This window comes from Bos taurus, chromosome 17 (assembly GCF_002263795.3).
Source record: "Bos taurus isolate L1 Dominette 01449 registration number 42190680 breed Hereford chromosome 17, ARS-UCD2.0, whole genome shotgun sequence".
Classification (NCBI taxonomy): domain Eukaryota; kingdom Metazoa; phylum Chordata; class Mammalia; order Artiodactyla; family Bovidae; genus Bos; species Bos taurus.
In genome coordinates this window covers 2,682,948-2,699,179 of record NC_037344.1, presented here as the reverse complement: position 1 = coordinate 2,699,179, position 16,232 = coordinate 2,682,948, and the positions used below count along the sequence as shown (strand labels likewise).

The 16,232-nt window shown below is 39.4% G+C and overlaps 1 long non-coding RNA gene across 1 annotated transcript in view; it reads left to right on the top strand.

The window, feature by feature from the left end:
• The window catches only part of LOC132342570 (uncharacterized), a 137,405-nt gene extending 125,124 nt beyond the window's left edge, over nucleotides 1-12,281 (top strand). The window contains exons 7-8 of the long non-coding RNA XR_009490977.1: nucleotides 10,477-10,566; nucleotides 11,245-12,281. This is a non-coding gene — a long non-coding RNA (uncharacterized lncRNA). The remainder of the gene's footprint in view (nucleotides 1-10,476; nucleotides 10,567-11,244) is intronic.
• The last annotated feature ends 3,951 nt before the right edge of the window (nucleotides 12,282-16,232 follow it).

The following is a 16,232-nucleotide window of genomic DNA, read 5'->3' as shown; positions in this document are numbered from 1 at the left end:
TACATAGTGTTGAAACCAGCAGGACCCTGTGGAGCTCCAGGGCATGGAAGACTTTCTGTGTCCCCATTTTCTTATTTGTAGGGAATAGACTCCAGCCTCCATGACCTTCCCTGAATTCCAAAGAGCAGAGTCAAACAGCTGCTAATCAAGGAAGGGAGGTGATACAGAGACAAGGGAGGATCAGTCTAAAAACAATAGTGCAGCCTTGGGACAGGGTCCTGATTCAACCTCAGCGGATACATATTAAACACCTTTGAGCTCTTTTGCAGAACTAAAACACCCCAAAAATGGAAGATGTTAACTACTTGATAAAGCATTCTTTATTCCAGAGAGAAAGTCACAGTTTAAACACATACTGAACTATAACAATTCATTCAACGGGTGTTATCAAGTGAAAGGCTATCTGATCTACTCAGGGCTTTTTCAGCACTTTTAAATTCAGTTATTCTGTCTCACAAGTTTCTCATGATACTAGGTGGGAAGTACATCATGCAGTGATAAATAATGCATTGGAGGTCACAGTTATTGACCGTGATTCAAACCCAGGCAGTTTAGCTCCCCGGTCTGCCCTCCACCCCTTGCCTCACCTTACCAGGAAACTGCCCTCGTAGTCTTCCTCTCTGTAGCCAGGTGACAGACTCTCTCCTCTACAGCATTTCTTTTTGCAGAGCTGGACATTGATGTTTCTGAGATAAGGAGATGTGTGGCACGTGTGGGTTTGAGGCTTTGCCTTGATCCAGAACTGACATGTTTAAAGTGATCCAAAATTTATTAGTGTGGGTATCATGACCTTAGTTTGATGCTACTTTGAACAAGATACTGAAACTTATGTTTTTCAAGTCTCTGGTAAAATATTTTTATAGTTTTTAAATATTAAGATTAATATTTGGCAAAACTAATACAATTTTGTAAAGTTTAAAAATAAAATAAAATTGTAGTTGGAAAAAAAATAAAATACAAAGAGAAATTTACACACACACACAAAAATAAATAAATATTAAGATTGGTATCTTGATTATTAGTTATCTGAAGTTTGGTTATCTGTTTTTGTAGATAAATTGTTGATCTTATTCACAATTTCCCTCTCTGCAACGAGGTGTCCCTCCCCTATTTTAGTTGGACATTGATGTTTCTAAAGTATGATGAGTTGGGTGGTGCACATGGCTCTGGGGCTAGTGCCCTGACCTAGCACTGTTGTGCTTAAATTGGTTCCACTTTACATAATAAAAACCAGTCTTGGCCAGCATTTCATCCTTCTTTGAGCTCCTAAAAGATCTTGTATTATTCTCTAGTCACACACTGCCCTGGGTTGTTATGGAAGACTAGTATACATCCTGCTTAGAAGTATTTGTCCAGTAAATAAAGAAATGAATGAGAAAAGTCTGGGGAGAATTCTGTATCACCTGAAATTCACTAGCAGACTTTTTCTGTGAATATAATTTCAGTAATTATAGAAGCATGATTAATAACAGTTCTCATATAATTTACAATCTTCTCATTAAGCCTACATTCCACCTGGTTATATGTATATAGAGAAAAAAATGAGTCAGATATATACTAACAGTCATCAACTTACAAAGGAAATAGTAACCTAGGGCAGGTTCTCCTACTTAAAATTAATCTTTGTTTAAAATAACATTTAGAAATTGCTCTTAAACATTCCTTTTATTCATTAATTTGAGTAATAATAAATGCATTTAATTCTAATGAAATTTGGTCACTGAAGTTGCATAGTGGAAAAGAAAATCAAAGTCTAGTTGTTTCAGCTCCTCAAAGGTAAGTTTAAGAGAGAAAAAAAAAATCTCCTGACACCAATCTTGTGATTAACACGAAGTATCTTGCATGCAGGTATCAAAGCAAGATCAAAAAAGTTATTTTCAAGCCATTGATGATGAAGCTGGCTTCTCTGAGTCTTAATCCCAGAACAAATTTTGAATGTATAAATTCTTATATTGATGCCTGTGCATGCCATCAGCATATTTGTTCTACTTCCATAGTAATTTTATTTTACTATGCATCCTTGCGTAGCTTCAATTATATTCATTTGTTTTCATGTTATTATTCAATAAATCAATCAAAACAATGTTTAACATATCATAAGTAAAGGAAAATATTTTGTTACTAAATGACAGTATATCTACTACATGCAAGGAGGTCAGCTACCTTTTCTTTACCATTGAATTTCCTCTTTTTTTGCCGCAACTCCTTTCACAGATCCACATCTTGGTCACAATATACTTCTCACACTGCTCTGGACAGTGTTGATCTTATCTGAAGTATTTCCATACAAGTACAATAAACATAAATATACACATATATAAACAGTCCATTAGTCCACACTGTTAATATGATATGTGTGTGTACATATATGTTCCCCTTGTGCTCTAAGTGCAGTGAACACTGCACAGAAGATACAATATAACTTTGTCTTGAGGTCACTAGTAAATCTTCCCTGGAACACTCGTGGACTGTCTCCTAAGATTCTGACTTCATGGGACTTCCCTGGTGGTCCAACAGTTAAGACTTTCTACTTCCAATGTAAGGGGCACAGGTTGGATCCCTGATTGAGGAACTAAGATCCCATATGCCTCAAGTCCAAAAAAAAAGGATATTCTGACTTCAGCGTATACTATATACTTCATGGTACCTGGTTTAGTCCATGATCAAATGTTTGAAGGACAAAAATTTCAGAGGAAAAAAGATTCATCTTGATACCAACCTCATGGTAACTCGATATATGCTACATATGTGGATTTTTTTTTTCTACCACCAACTTTGTGTCCTGGCAAAAAGTTTTGAATTCTAAGATTGATAGCAGTTTGCTATGCTAGTGCTGAAACTGTAGCAAAGAAATTGGAAGGAAGTTTCTGTACTTTAAAATGCAAGTTTTACCATGGGCTAAACCTTTTTCAAACGAACTGTCAATTAAACAGTGGGTGGGGGGAGGGAATCAATTTACGATTGATGGAAGCACATTGCTGATATGAAGGCACCATCATTACTGATATGTGGGAAATCTGACTAGTATCTGTAGAGTGGTGACTAGAACAGGCTCTCACTAGACTCTAGCCAGGGCTTTAGGCAGAGGGATTGCTAACACACAGCACTGGAGATGCATGCCCACAAGGACCATAGCATCACTTCCTGTAAATGCTCCCCCTGATTACAGCTGCCACTGTTGAAGGCATGCTCTGTACCTCCCATTCATGGTGGGTGAGTGTACTTAAAATGCAGTCCAACTCCAGAAAGACCCTTTTGTGGCTAAATTGGAGGTATCAGGATAAACTCATGATTTTTAAAATATAAAGAGAAAGGAAATATACATAGAGTACAATACCTGTGTGTGTCTCTAGGTATGTGTGTGTATATATATGTTTGTGTGGGTATGCGTGTATTTGTTGTTGTTCTTCAGTCACTCAGTTGTGTCTGACTCTTTGTGATCCCATGGACTGCAGCACGCCAGGCTTCCCTGTCCATCACCAACTCCCAGAGTTTATTCAAATTCATGTCCATTGAGTCGGTGATGCCATCCAACCATCTCATCCTGTTCTCTCCTTCTCCTCCTGTCTTCAATTTTTCACATCAGATCTTTTCTAAGGAGTCAGTTCTTTGCATCAGGTAGCCAAAGTATTGGAGCTTCAGCTTCAGCATCAGTCTTTCCAATGAATATGCAGGACTGATCTCCTTGCAGTCCAAGGGACTCTCAAGAGTCTTCTCCAATACCACAGTTCAAAAGCATCAATTCTTTGGCGCTCAGCTTTCTTTATGGTCTAACTCTCACATGTGTACATGACTACTGGAAAAACCATAGCTTTGACTGGACTGACCTTTGTTGGCAAAGTAATGTCTTTGCTTTTTAATACACTCTCCATGTTTGTCGTAGCTTTTCTTTCAAGGAGCAAGCGCATTTTACTTTCATGGTGGCAGTCACTGTGTGCAGTGATTTTGGAGCCCCCAAAAACAAACTTTGTCACTGTTTCCATTGTTTCACCATCTATTTGCCATGGGACCAGATGCCATGATCTTAGTTTTTCAAATGTTGAGTTTTAAGCCAGCTTTTTCACTCTCCTCTTTCACTTTCATCAAGAGGTTCTTTAGTTCCTCTTCGTTTTCTGCCATAAAGGTGGTGTCATCTACATATCTGAGGTTATTGATATTTCTTCTGGTAATCTTGATTCTATCTTGTGCTTCATCCAGTTTGGCATTTCTCATGATGTACTCTGAATATAAGTTAAATAAGCAGGGTGACAATACACAGCTTTCACAAACTCCTTTTCCAATTTGGAACCAGTCCATTGTTCTATGGCCAGTTTTAACTGCTGCTTCCTGAGCTGCATACAGGTTTCTCAAGATGCAGGTCAGGTGGTTTGGTATTGCCATCTCTTTCAGAATTTTCCACAGTTTATTGTGATCCACACATCAAAGGCTTTAGCATAGTCAATGAAGCAGAAGTAGATTTTTTCTGGAATTCTCTTGCTTTTTCTACGATCCAATGGATGCTTGCAATTTGATCTCCGGTTCCTCTGCCTTTTCTAAATCGAGCTTAAACATCTGGAATTTCTCTGTTTAAGTACTGTTGAACCCTCGCTTAGCGAATTTTGAGCATTACTTTGGTAGTGTGTGAGGTGAATGCAATTGTGTGGTGGTTTGAGCATTCTTTGGCATTGCCTTTATTTGGGATTGGAATGAAAACTGAACTTTTTCAGTCCTGTGGCCAATGCTGAGTTTTCCAAATTTGCTGGCATACTGAGTGCAGCACTTTAACAGCATCATCTTTTCAGATTTGAAGTATATCAGCTGGAATTCCATCACCTCCACTAGCTTTGTTCATAGTGATGCTTTCTAAGGCCCACTTGACTTCGAACTTCAAGATGTCTGGCTCTAGGTTAGTGACCATACCATCATGGTTATCTGGGTCATTAAGATGTTTTTTGTATAGTTCTATGTATTCTTGCCACCTCTTCTTAATATTTCTGCTTCTATTAGTTCCATACCATTTCTGTCCTTTATTGTGCCCATCTTTGCATGAAATGTTCACTTGTGAAGTTGCTCAGTCGTGTCCGACTCTTTGCGATCCCATGGACTGTAGCCTTCCAGGCTACTCCGTCCATGGAATTTTTCAGGCAAGAGTACTGGAGTAAGTTGCCATTTCCTTCTCCAGGGGATCTTCTCAACCCAGGGACTGAATCCAGGTCTTCTGCATTGCAGGCAGACGCTTTATTGTCTTAGCCACCAGGGAAGCCCAGTGTTCCCTTGGTATCTCTAATTTTCTCGAAGAGATCACTAGTCTTTCCCATTCTATTGTTTTCCTCTATTTCTTTGCACTGTTCACGTAGGATGGCTTTCTTATCTCTCCTTGCTGTTCTTTCTAAGCTCTCCTTACCTCTGCATTCGAATGGATATATCTTTCCTCTTCTCCTTTACCTTTCACTTCTCTTTTCTCAGCTATTTGTAAGGCCTCCTCAGGCAACTAGTTTGCCTTTTTGCATTTCTATACATGTATATATACAATTGCTTCCTTTTCCTGTGAGCTGAGAGGGTATGGAATCAGTGACAATCCAGTAGTGGTGAACACACCAAGTGTCCAGATTTTTATTTCTAAATATTATTCTACAGTAGAACAAAGGTTGTGAGAAATGGTGTTTGTAGGACTGGGGTGGGGAAGAAAAAGATGAGCCCGGAACATCTTTGGTGGCAGAAAGTACAAAGGTGCTCAAAGAATGGTGGAGATAAAGCAAAAGAAGGACTGGGCCAGTCTGAAGGAGCTCACACAAGACAAACTTGGAATAATTTGACTATCAAAATAAATTAAATATTTATGGATCTTAACCCATTGAATAAAATAAAAATTCAATAAAGTCCATAACAATATTAATATATAGGAGAGAATGGGAAGTTTTTCCTTATGATAGAAATCTAACTCCTTGCTGTAGAAAGAATGATGAAAATAGAAATATTACCATTTGGCATTATTTTGTGTTCCTGGACCGAATTTCAGCTTGGGAGGGTGTTGCCACACCACCACCAATTCTCTAGACTATTGAGTATCCTACACTTTGACTCAGTTCTGCTATTATCCTCCCTGACCCTAAGATAGCATCAGACTCCAGTTTAAGGGTTCAGTCCCACAAGACTCCCTCCACCCCTTTCAGATGCCAGTCACAATTCCAGGTTGCCACCTGTGCTTCTGACCAACTGGCTATAAACCAGAATCTCCCATGACACCCCCCCCACACACACACTGGGTTCAAATAGTTTGTTAGAGTAGTTCACAGCATTCAGGAAACAGGTTTACTCACTAGATTACTGGTTTGTTACAGAAGGATACAGCTTGGGAACAGCCAGATGGGGGAAATGCATGGGGGAAGGGCACAAAGCTTCCCTGCCCTCTCTGGGCACCCATTCACCCCACATCTCCACATGTTCACCAACCTGGAAGCTCCCTTGAGCCCTGTCCTTACGAGTTTTTAAGGAGCCCTCATTACGCAGACATGGTTGATTAAATCATTGGCCACTTGGCAGTTGGATTCCTCGTCCAACAAACCTGTCTTCAATCCCTGGAGGTCAGGGGGTAGGACTGAGAGTTTTAACCCACTCACCCTGGAGTTTGTCTCCTCTAGTGACCAGCTCCCACTCTTAGGTGATCTGGAGTGGAGTGGAGTGTATGTGCTCAGCCATGTCCGACTGTTTGCGACCCAGGGACTGTAGCTCACGAGAATCCTCTGTCCGTGGAATTCTCCAGGCAAGAATACTAGAATGGGTTGCCACATGCTTCTGCAGGGATCTTCCCCACCCAGGGATCGAACCCATGTCTCTTACATTTAACCTGCACTGACAGGCAGGTTCTTCTAAAAGTCACCTTATTAACAAACCAAAAGACAACTTTCTCCCTCTTAGCACTTAAGGTCTTCCAAGTGTTTTAGAAGCTTTGTGCCTGAAACAGGGAGGAAGACCAAATGTATATTTCTTATGATTGAAACAGAGCAGGATCCTGTGGGGTGTCCCAGTTATACATCCTTTCTGTGTCTCCTGTTTCTTGCTTGTACAAAATAGGCTTCATTCAACCTCTTTGACCTTCCCTGAGTTACAAAGGGCAGATTCAAATAGTTGCTTAAGTAAGGGAGAGGCTGCAGAGACAAGAAAGGAACAATCAGGAAACAATGGTGCAGCCTTGGGGTAGGGTCCTGGTTCTTCCTCAAAGAATATATGTAACAGTTTATTTGAGTTATTCAGCAGAAACTAAGGCCCCCTCTCACATGGAGGACAGTAACTTCAGGCCAAGCACAAGATTCCTGGAACACTGCCATATTACCTCACCACCAACTTGCACACAGTAGGACAACAACTCTGACCCCTTCCCCAAAAGATTCTCCCTTTAAAAAGTTTCATATCAAGCAAAATCTTTGGAGTTGGTGTTTGGACAAGAGTCAGTCTTCTCCCCAATTTTCCAGCCTCCTGAATGAAGCAACTTTTCCTTCCCAATCAACACTCCTCTCTCGAGTATTGGCTTTTGAGCAGCAAGCAGTCAAACCTGAGTTTGATAACATTATAAATCACAATATTACAAGCAATCACCTTAGGAATAATTGACTTAGGCAAGAATCATCAGTGGATGCTAAAACTATGAAAGAAAGTTGGATATTACCAAGGTATATATCAGATCAGATCAGTCGCTCAGTCGTGTCCGACTCTTTGCGACCCCATGAATCGCAGCACGCCAGGCCTCCCTGTCCATCACCAACTCCAGAGTTGACTCATTGGAAAAGGTATATATATATAGTCTCAAAGAATCACCCTATAAGATACATGTTAGTTACAAAAGGAAATTAGTAACTTACAATGGATAAAGGAGGCAAACATACCCAGACCATTTGATCAAAGTTGTCATCAATAGTGTCAGTGCCTTGCAGCCTAACACTACTGGAACACACTTATAATTGAACAAGCAGTGAGGGCAAGTGCACACCATGGGAAACCCTGGGGCCTCTCAATGAGAGGGTATGAGTGTGGACTCAGACTTTGGGTCTGTTAGGTCATCTGGGAGAAGGATTAGGAAGTGGTTTGTTCAGTTGCTAAGTCATGTCCTATTCTTTGTGCACAAGGCTTTCCCGTCCATCACATCTCCCAAAGTTTCCTTAAACTCATGTCCATTGAGTCAGTGGTGCCATCCAACCATCTCATCCTCTGTCACCCCCTTCTCCTCTGACCCTCAATCTTTCCCAAAATAAGAGTCTTTTCTAATGTGTTGGCTCTTCCCATCAGGTGGCCAAAGTATTGGAGCTTCAGCTTCAGTGTCAGTTCTTCTAGTGAATATTCAGGGTCAATTTCCTTTAGGATTGACTGGTTTGATCTCCTTGCAATCCAAGGGACTTTCCAGAGTCTTGTCCAGAACCATAGTTCAAAAGCATCAAATCTTTGGCACTGGGGATTGGAATCTCTCAGGAAGCAGGGGTAATTCTGTCTTGGGTATCTTATTAAATCATATAAAGGGAAGGAAGACTAGACTAAAACTAGAGCTGTAGTTGATAAAGAAATCACAGGTGCACGTATCAGCTAGGGTAGAGGGATGTTTGACCACCTGTATAATGATGACAGTATTCATCGTTTTGTCTCCGCTCAGGCATGATAATGGAGGGTTCTTGTCACAGGTTCTTGGAGTAGCCTTGACTAATACTGACATTCTGGAAAATAGTTTATGTGCAATAAAACACCTCAGCCAGGTTGTGAGTACCGGTTATCTCCTAGCAACACCAAGGCCTAGCTGGTAGCATCCTCAGATCCCAGATGTCAAGCACTGCTTTTCTCATTCTTGCTGGTAATGGGACAGATCAACACCACATGCCCTCTTATATGAGAAGACAGTATCGCTCTTATGCATTCCTGCCCCTAAATGCAGAACCTGAGCCTAATCATGAGGAAACATCAAAAACAAATTGATGGACATAGCAGGCCTGCCTTCTTTAAAAATGTCAGTGTCAAGAAGGAAAGAGACTGAGGAATTGTTCTAGATTAAAGGAGACCACCAAACATAAGGGCCAGCTGTGCTGTGTGATTTGGAAATGTAGCAGACTGTACTTCATTTTCACACACTGGAGAAGGAAATGGCAACCCACTCCAGTGTTCTTGCCTTGAGAATCCCAGGGACGGGGGAGCCTGGTGGGCTGCCGTCTATGGGGTAGCACAGAGTCGGACACGAGTGACTTAGCAGCAGCAGCACTGCAGCAATGGAAAATTCTGAATAAATTTATAGTTTAGATAATTATAAAAATGTTAATTTTCTGATTTTGATAATTATACTGATAAATAAGAGAATGTTTTTACTTTTAGGAAACACACTAAAGAATTTAGACGTCAAAGGGCATCATACCTGGAGAAAGGAAAGGCTACCCACTCCAATATTCTGGCCCAAAGAGCTCCATGGACTGTATAGTTCATGGGGTTCCAAAGAGTCGGATGCAACTAAGCGACTTTAATAAAAAAAAAAAAAGTGGGGGGCATCATACCTACAACTTATTCTCAAACAATTTAGAAAAAAATATACATATTTGTTTGAGAGTGTGTGTGTGTGTGTGTATACACAAAGAGAAAGAAAAAGAAAGGATAAAACAAGATTTAGAAAATCTGGGTGACAAATAGAGAGAATTCATATTTTTACAACTATTCTAGAAGTTTGTGATTAGGTACAAATTAAAAGAAAAAGGCGTTTATTTTCTCCTTTACATTGTGCTTTTCTTTTCTGAGTAAAAATATTCTAGGTGAATGACTTCAGTGTTTCTTTCTTTTTTTTTTTTTTAAAATTTTATTTTATTTTTAAACTTTACATAATTGTATTAGTTTTGCCAAATATCAAAATGAATCCACCACAGGCATACATGTGTTCCCCATCCTGAACCCTCCTCCCTCCTCCCTCCTCCCTCCCCACACCATCCCTCTGGGTCGTCCCAGTGCACCAGCCCCAAGCATCCAGTATCATGCATCGAACCTGGACTGGCAACTCGTTTCTTACATGATATTCTACATGTTTCAATGTCACTCTCCCAAATCTTCCCACCCTCTCCCTCTCCCACAGAGTCCATAAGACTGTTCTATACATCAGTGTCTCTTTTGCTGTCTCGTACACCAGGTTATTGTTACCATCTTTCTAAATTCCATATATATGTGTTAGTATACTGTATTTATGTTTTTCCTTCTGGCTTACTTCACTCTGTATAATAGGCTCCAGTTTCATCCACCTCATTAGAACTGATTCAAATGTATTCTTTTTAATGGCTGAGTAATACTCCATTGTGTTTCACTCACTGCATTTTGAATAAAAGGCTTACACTCATCCTTACGTTTAAACCTCCAACTTTAATTTTTCACAGCTGCCCAAGGACTGACTTGTAGGGTTTCTTTAGGAGGTTGATACTTCCTTCAGCAGTTCTTATATTTGGTAAAACTTGTTATAATTGATCTTTTCTGTTTTTAATTCTGTAGATACTAATTGCCAGGAACGTACGTGTTAAACTTGGTTTGGAAACTTCCCTCGGCGGTGGAGGCACTGCTTTACTGAGAAGTGACTCACAGGTGAGTATCTGAGCAACGAACGCTTTCTCTTTTCCATCTTTCCCCATGTGTTGCTGACAGCAGTCTGTATCAATAGGCTTCTATAAAACAATCTAATACTATAGAGCTCTTAGTTCAGAATGAGGAATGAAGTCTTTCTGATAACTTCTTAGGGAAGCATAATCGTCTTCATTTTAGTGAGTATTGTTTTAGACCATTTGAAGACCATATAACAAAAGAGAAAATTTAAACAATGTTTAAGATAATAATTCATATATGACTTAATCTTGAAACTGAAGAGTGTTTAGTATTCTATAGGTTAAGAGCCATTATTTGAGGTTAAGAAAGTTATTATCTTATTATCAGGTCCAGAATCTGGACCTGAAACATGCCTGGTTGAAACATGCCCGGGTCATCCCAGGAAGGAATTAAAGTCAAGTAGCTTTAACTCAGCTCTAAATTTTGCCTCTTATTTTGAAACTTTTACTTCAAATAAAAGGTCTTACTTATTATTGACAACTGGTGGTGACTATGTAATTTCTAATAAATATGTTATTACAGTATGCTTTTAGTGGGAGTATCTTTAGGTTCTCATGTGTGTGTGTGTGTGCGTGTGTGTGTGTCTTGGGGGTCGTGCCTTACCATTTGGACTCCACTGCTAACGTCACCTGGCGTCATTACCTTTGGTGTTGACTCAAGGTTTAGCAGAATTGTAAGGAAGAAGAAATGTCAGCGATCTCCAAGGTTTGAGAACTCCCTGCCTCAGAATCACCTGGGATGCTTGTTAGAATGAAGATTCCTGGCTCCACCACAGACCTGCTCACTTGGAAGCTCTTAATGTAGGGCTCAAGATCCTGCTTTGTAAATAGCTCCTAAAATGATTCTGAGGCATTAAATATATGAAAAAATGTTCTCAATAGAACTTGCCTGAAACAGAATTTTTTAAAGTGAATGATCGTTATTCTCCTCTATATCTTTCATATTACCTTCCACATCACATACTTAATCAGTATCTCAAATTAAAATACGTTAAGAGCCACTCCAAGGTCAGCCTGCTCCCACATCTCAGGAATGTATTATCCGCTGTCTGTTTAATAAAAATTCTGTCTGCTTCAGCTGAAAAAAAAAAATAAATCATAGAAATAATTTTATTCTATCCAAAATTTAAAAGGCCAGAAGTACATAAGTTATCTTTCTCTGTAGTTCTGCTGTCTTTTAATCAATCATTTGAACCCTCTGAAGTTCAAGAAATCATGTTAAACTGTAGTCATCAGATAAAAGAAAAGATTGTAAAGTTGATAAAAATAGCTCACATCTTCAGCCATGATTTTTTTCTGAGCCGATAACTTGCAGTTATCATTGATGAAATTAAAAAAGCTTCTACTCATATGGCGAGTCACCAGCAGAAGGAAGATATTTCAGTTCCTTTATGTGCTCAGTTTACTTGTACGTTTACCTGTGCATTTTGCTCTGTATGTGATTCTTATTTTCCTCTTGGATTTTTCCTTCTCTATTGTGTTCTTGTAACTAGTACATTCCTATATAAGCATTAAGCTTTTCTGATTCAGGAACTGTATCTCCTTTACTCACATAAAGTTCTTTTATTTGTGCTTCATCTAGAATTCATCTATCAAGTAATATATTTGTAACTGTGTACCCTTAGTATCCATTTCTGAAATTTTGTAATTGTCAGTATATCAAATAAAATCTTATTTATCCAAATTATTTAAATAGAAGTAACTTTTTATTTATTTATTTTTTTTTACCAGACTATACATTGATTCATGTATTTATGGAGCACATACTATGAGTTGACTTGGCAGGAGATGTTTGACAACACCACTGAATGAACAGGCCTTGTGTCTGTAGAGCTATGCTCCAGTGAGAGGTTATGCTATCACATAATGAGAATCTCAACATGGGGGGTCACCACTATGAAGTTAACTTGTTGTTTAGTTGCTAAGTCATATCCAACTCTTTGTGACCCCATGGATTGCAGCATGCCAGGCTCCTCTGTCCTCCACTGAAGTAACTTTTTAAAGCTCTGTGACATGAAAACTAGTACCTATAATAGAGTCCTCTAAACATTTAGAACTTTTCCGTTTGTTTTGTTCAACAGGGCAAAGCGCTTGGACAAACGGTATTAGACTTCCAAATAAAAGGTGTTCCTGATTTCAAGTCATTGGCAGATGGATAAAAGAGCTTTGGCCCTGAGAAACTTACTGTTTCTTAGTACAAAGGCAGAATCAAATCCAAGGTAAAAGGATGTATGCATTATAAATAAACATCAGCTTGGTGGACTGAATACCAGTATTAATAATGGGATCATTGGAAGGTAGAAGACAGCAAGTGATTTTTAACACAGAACTGTAAACAGTAATGGTTTAACATAAGACAGACAAGAAGGTTGAAAGATATCTCCTCTAGGCATTTGATAAAGATGTTCTTTAATTCTGTAAAGCATATACTTTAAAACCTTAATAAGCTGTGATTTGTTTAATAATATATTAACCTTTAGAGTATCCCTCTTGGATACCCAAATCCAAACTCTGTTAATCTTGTCATTTGTTTAAAGATTTTCTTCCTCTTCCTTTAAAATGTTGTTTATACATATTATTATCTATTCCAAGTAATCTTCATGCATAAATATACAGCTTAAGTTCAGGTACAAACAAGCAGTCTATCAATCTCTTATACAATTTTAACATATTTGTGGCATCCTCACACTGATTTTGAAAAAATATAAAAATTGTTCCATTTAAACTATAAAGCAAAATACTTCACTAAATTATAGTTAAGCCTCACCTTACTTTTTTTTAAAGAACAAAACCCAGAAATTGTTATTTGGAAACCATAATAGACATATAAGGAAGTCTGGTCCCTTTCAACAAAAGTAAACACAAATGTAGGAGAAACCATAGTCCAAGGAAACAGAGTTTAGATTTTGTTGTCTTATACTTGACTTGGTGGTGAGGCATGCAGGACTATTCAGAGCTATTCCTACACTGAATTCCAGGAAGTTCAGGAGGTGAAGAGATGAGTAGAGTCATCACCAGTCACCTATTCCACAAATGACTAGACCAGGGCATGAGAAGTTTAACCAATATACTTAAACCACATAGTTAGTTGTGACAATATTCCCGGTGACATAAGACTGAGTGTCGGAAATCTCGTACAGATGCTGAGAGAGTTTGAGTCTGGCTAAACTCTGGGCCCAGTGCCTGGGTTACCTATCACTGGCTCCACTGCTGCTGAGTCCCCTTGGCCCAAGAGGTTCTTGCCTGTTTGCTTTGGTTACTTATTCTTCTGTAGGATGAAGGTCCCTGGAGGATGAGATGAGTGACCTAAGAGCCCTGAACCCACTTTCATGCTGGCAACAAGACTGCCTCCCCAGGTTCCAGAGCACATTTAGGACTGTGATTTGCTGGTTGCCATCTGGCCTCCAGTAAGGCTAGTGCCTTAGAGGATACCACAGAAACATATCAGAAGCATTGCTTCAGGAAGTAAATAAGTAAAAGAATGAAGATGGGGAAAGAGAAAGCATTAAGATATATGCGTTAGAACATGAAATAATTATGACTAAAGGACAGATAGCTATCCTGGTTTATTCTTTTTGAAAGTTAAACTAATTGAACATTAAAATTGTAGTGATTTCTGATTTAAACTCCTATGTGGATGAAAACATTTTCATGGATTTTTAACTTTAAAGAAAAAAAAGTTATTGAATGCATTTTCCTTATTAATTCTGTGTGATCTTGATCTCTGGTGGCCTCGGCTTGCAGTAGCTTGAAGCAGGGTTTCCATTCCCAGTCAAAGATTAAGGTCAGGTCGCAACAGTGAGAAAGTTGAATCCTAACCACTAGATCAGTGGTCAGTGACAAGGCCCTGGTCTTTTGGCTTTACAGAAAAGAATTTGCCACAAAGATCAAAAGTAGTGAAACAGGTAAGGTGTTTCTTAGGAGGAAAAAGAGTTCTGTATGTGTGGATAGACACATGGGCAAACTCAGCGAGAGTCTCACCCTGAGGTAGTTTAAATCACTTATTGGGGGAGTTCTCCTGGGTTTCCTTTGGCCAATCATCTTGATTTGCCTGGTTCAGGGTCTGTATTTGGTATATCCCAGGGTCATCCTGTGTGAGCGCCTGTGTCTCTCAGCCATGGTGGATTCTGGCAAAGAAGCCTGTGGGTAAACTTAGCATCACTCTTGTTTGGACCTCCAAGGAGCCTGCTAGGTGGGAAGGCTTGCTTGACTTCGAGAATGAGAATATGTGGTCTCTTACCTTTTATCTGAGCAGGGCACAGCCTCCTCTCCTGATTGTCCTGCCGTGGATTTTGGAGTGTCTGTCTAAGTGGAATCTATTCAAATTGTTTCCTCAGTGCTAGGGGCAGGGATCTACCTCCTGCCTCAGTGCAATTTCCATTCTACTCACATTCTTCACAAATGAAGTCTAGATGGAAATAAAATAAAAGTAACTTTATATAATCTGACATGAAGGCAAGTCATTCCAAAAGGCAACCAGCATAAAAATAAGAACTTAACTCAAGCACAAAGTTCCGTGCCTACAATGGAGAACGCAGGTAAACTAGTTCAAGAGAGAGATACCCACTTGGAGTTCACCCAGTTAAGAAGTATGACAATTTAAAATTCAGTTTCCCTTTTTTACAACTGCTTGAGCTGTGTAGGTATGAATCAGCTTTAGCGGAACTACACTGAATTTTCCTTTACCATGGGGTGGGTAAGAGTAAATACAATTATAAAAATACCAAAATGATACACTTCCCTTCAAATTAACTTTAGAAATTAAAGATACATTATTTCTTTCAAAAAGCAATAGTACTTGTTGATACAAAATATTGATGAGACTGCGTTTATATTATTTTAAATTTCTGCACATATATTATCAAAAGAGCATATATTATCAATATATTGATTGAACATATATTATCAAAAGAGTCACTGATTTCCAGCACCAACTTCTGCCAAACCCCTGCTCAGCCTTTTCTTCTTTTTGTGCTTCACTGGAGTATGAATGATTTCTTTCATATTTTTTTTAATCCAATGAGACATTGCATGTTTTAAAGCAATTATTGTGAATGCTATTTAGATTTTCTAACGGAGAAGGCAATGGCACCCCACTCCAGTACTTTTGCCTGGGAAAATCCCATGGACGGAGGAGCCTGGTAGGCTGCAGTCCATGGGATCGCTAGAGTCGGACAGGACTGAGCGACTTCACTTTCCCTTTTCACTTTCATGCATTGGAGAAGGAAATGGCAACCCACTCCAGTGTTCTTGCCTGGAGAATCCCAGGGATGGAGGAGCCTGTTGGGCTGCCATCTATGAGGTCGCACAGAGTCGGACACGACTGAAGCGACGCAGCAGCAACAGCAGCAAGCACTGGACAGTGATTTATCTTTTCTGCTAATTACTCCCTGTGAAAATTCACAAAGAACAAGAGCTAAGACTCTCTGAAGGGCCTGACTAATTTGATTTTCATTGGCCTAGGGACTACTCACACTATAGGGATTTGCTGTTAAGTCGCTTCAGTCATGTCCGACTCTGTGCGACCTCATAGATGGCAGCCCACCAGGCTCCGCCATCCCTGGGATTCTCCAGGCAAGAACACTGGAGTGGGTTGCCATTTGGAGAGCATCTTTTTATCAGCTCAGGACATTTCACACATGAGGCCTC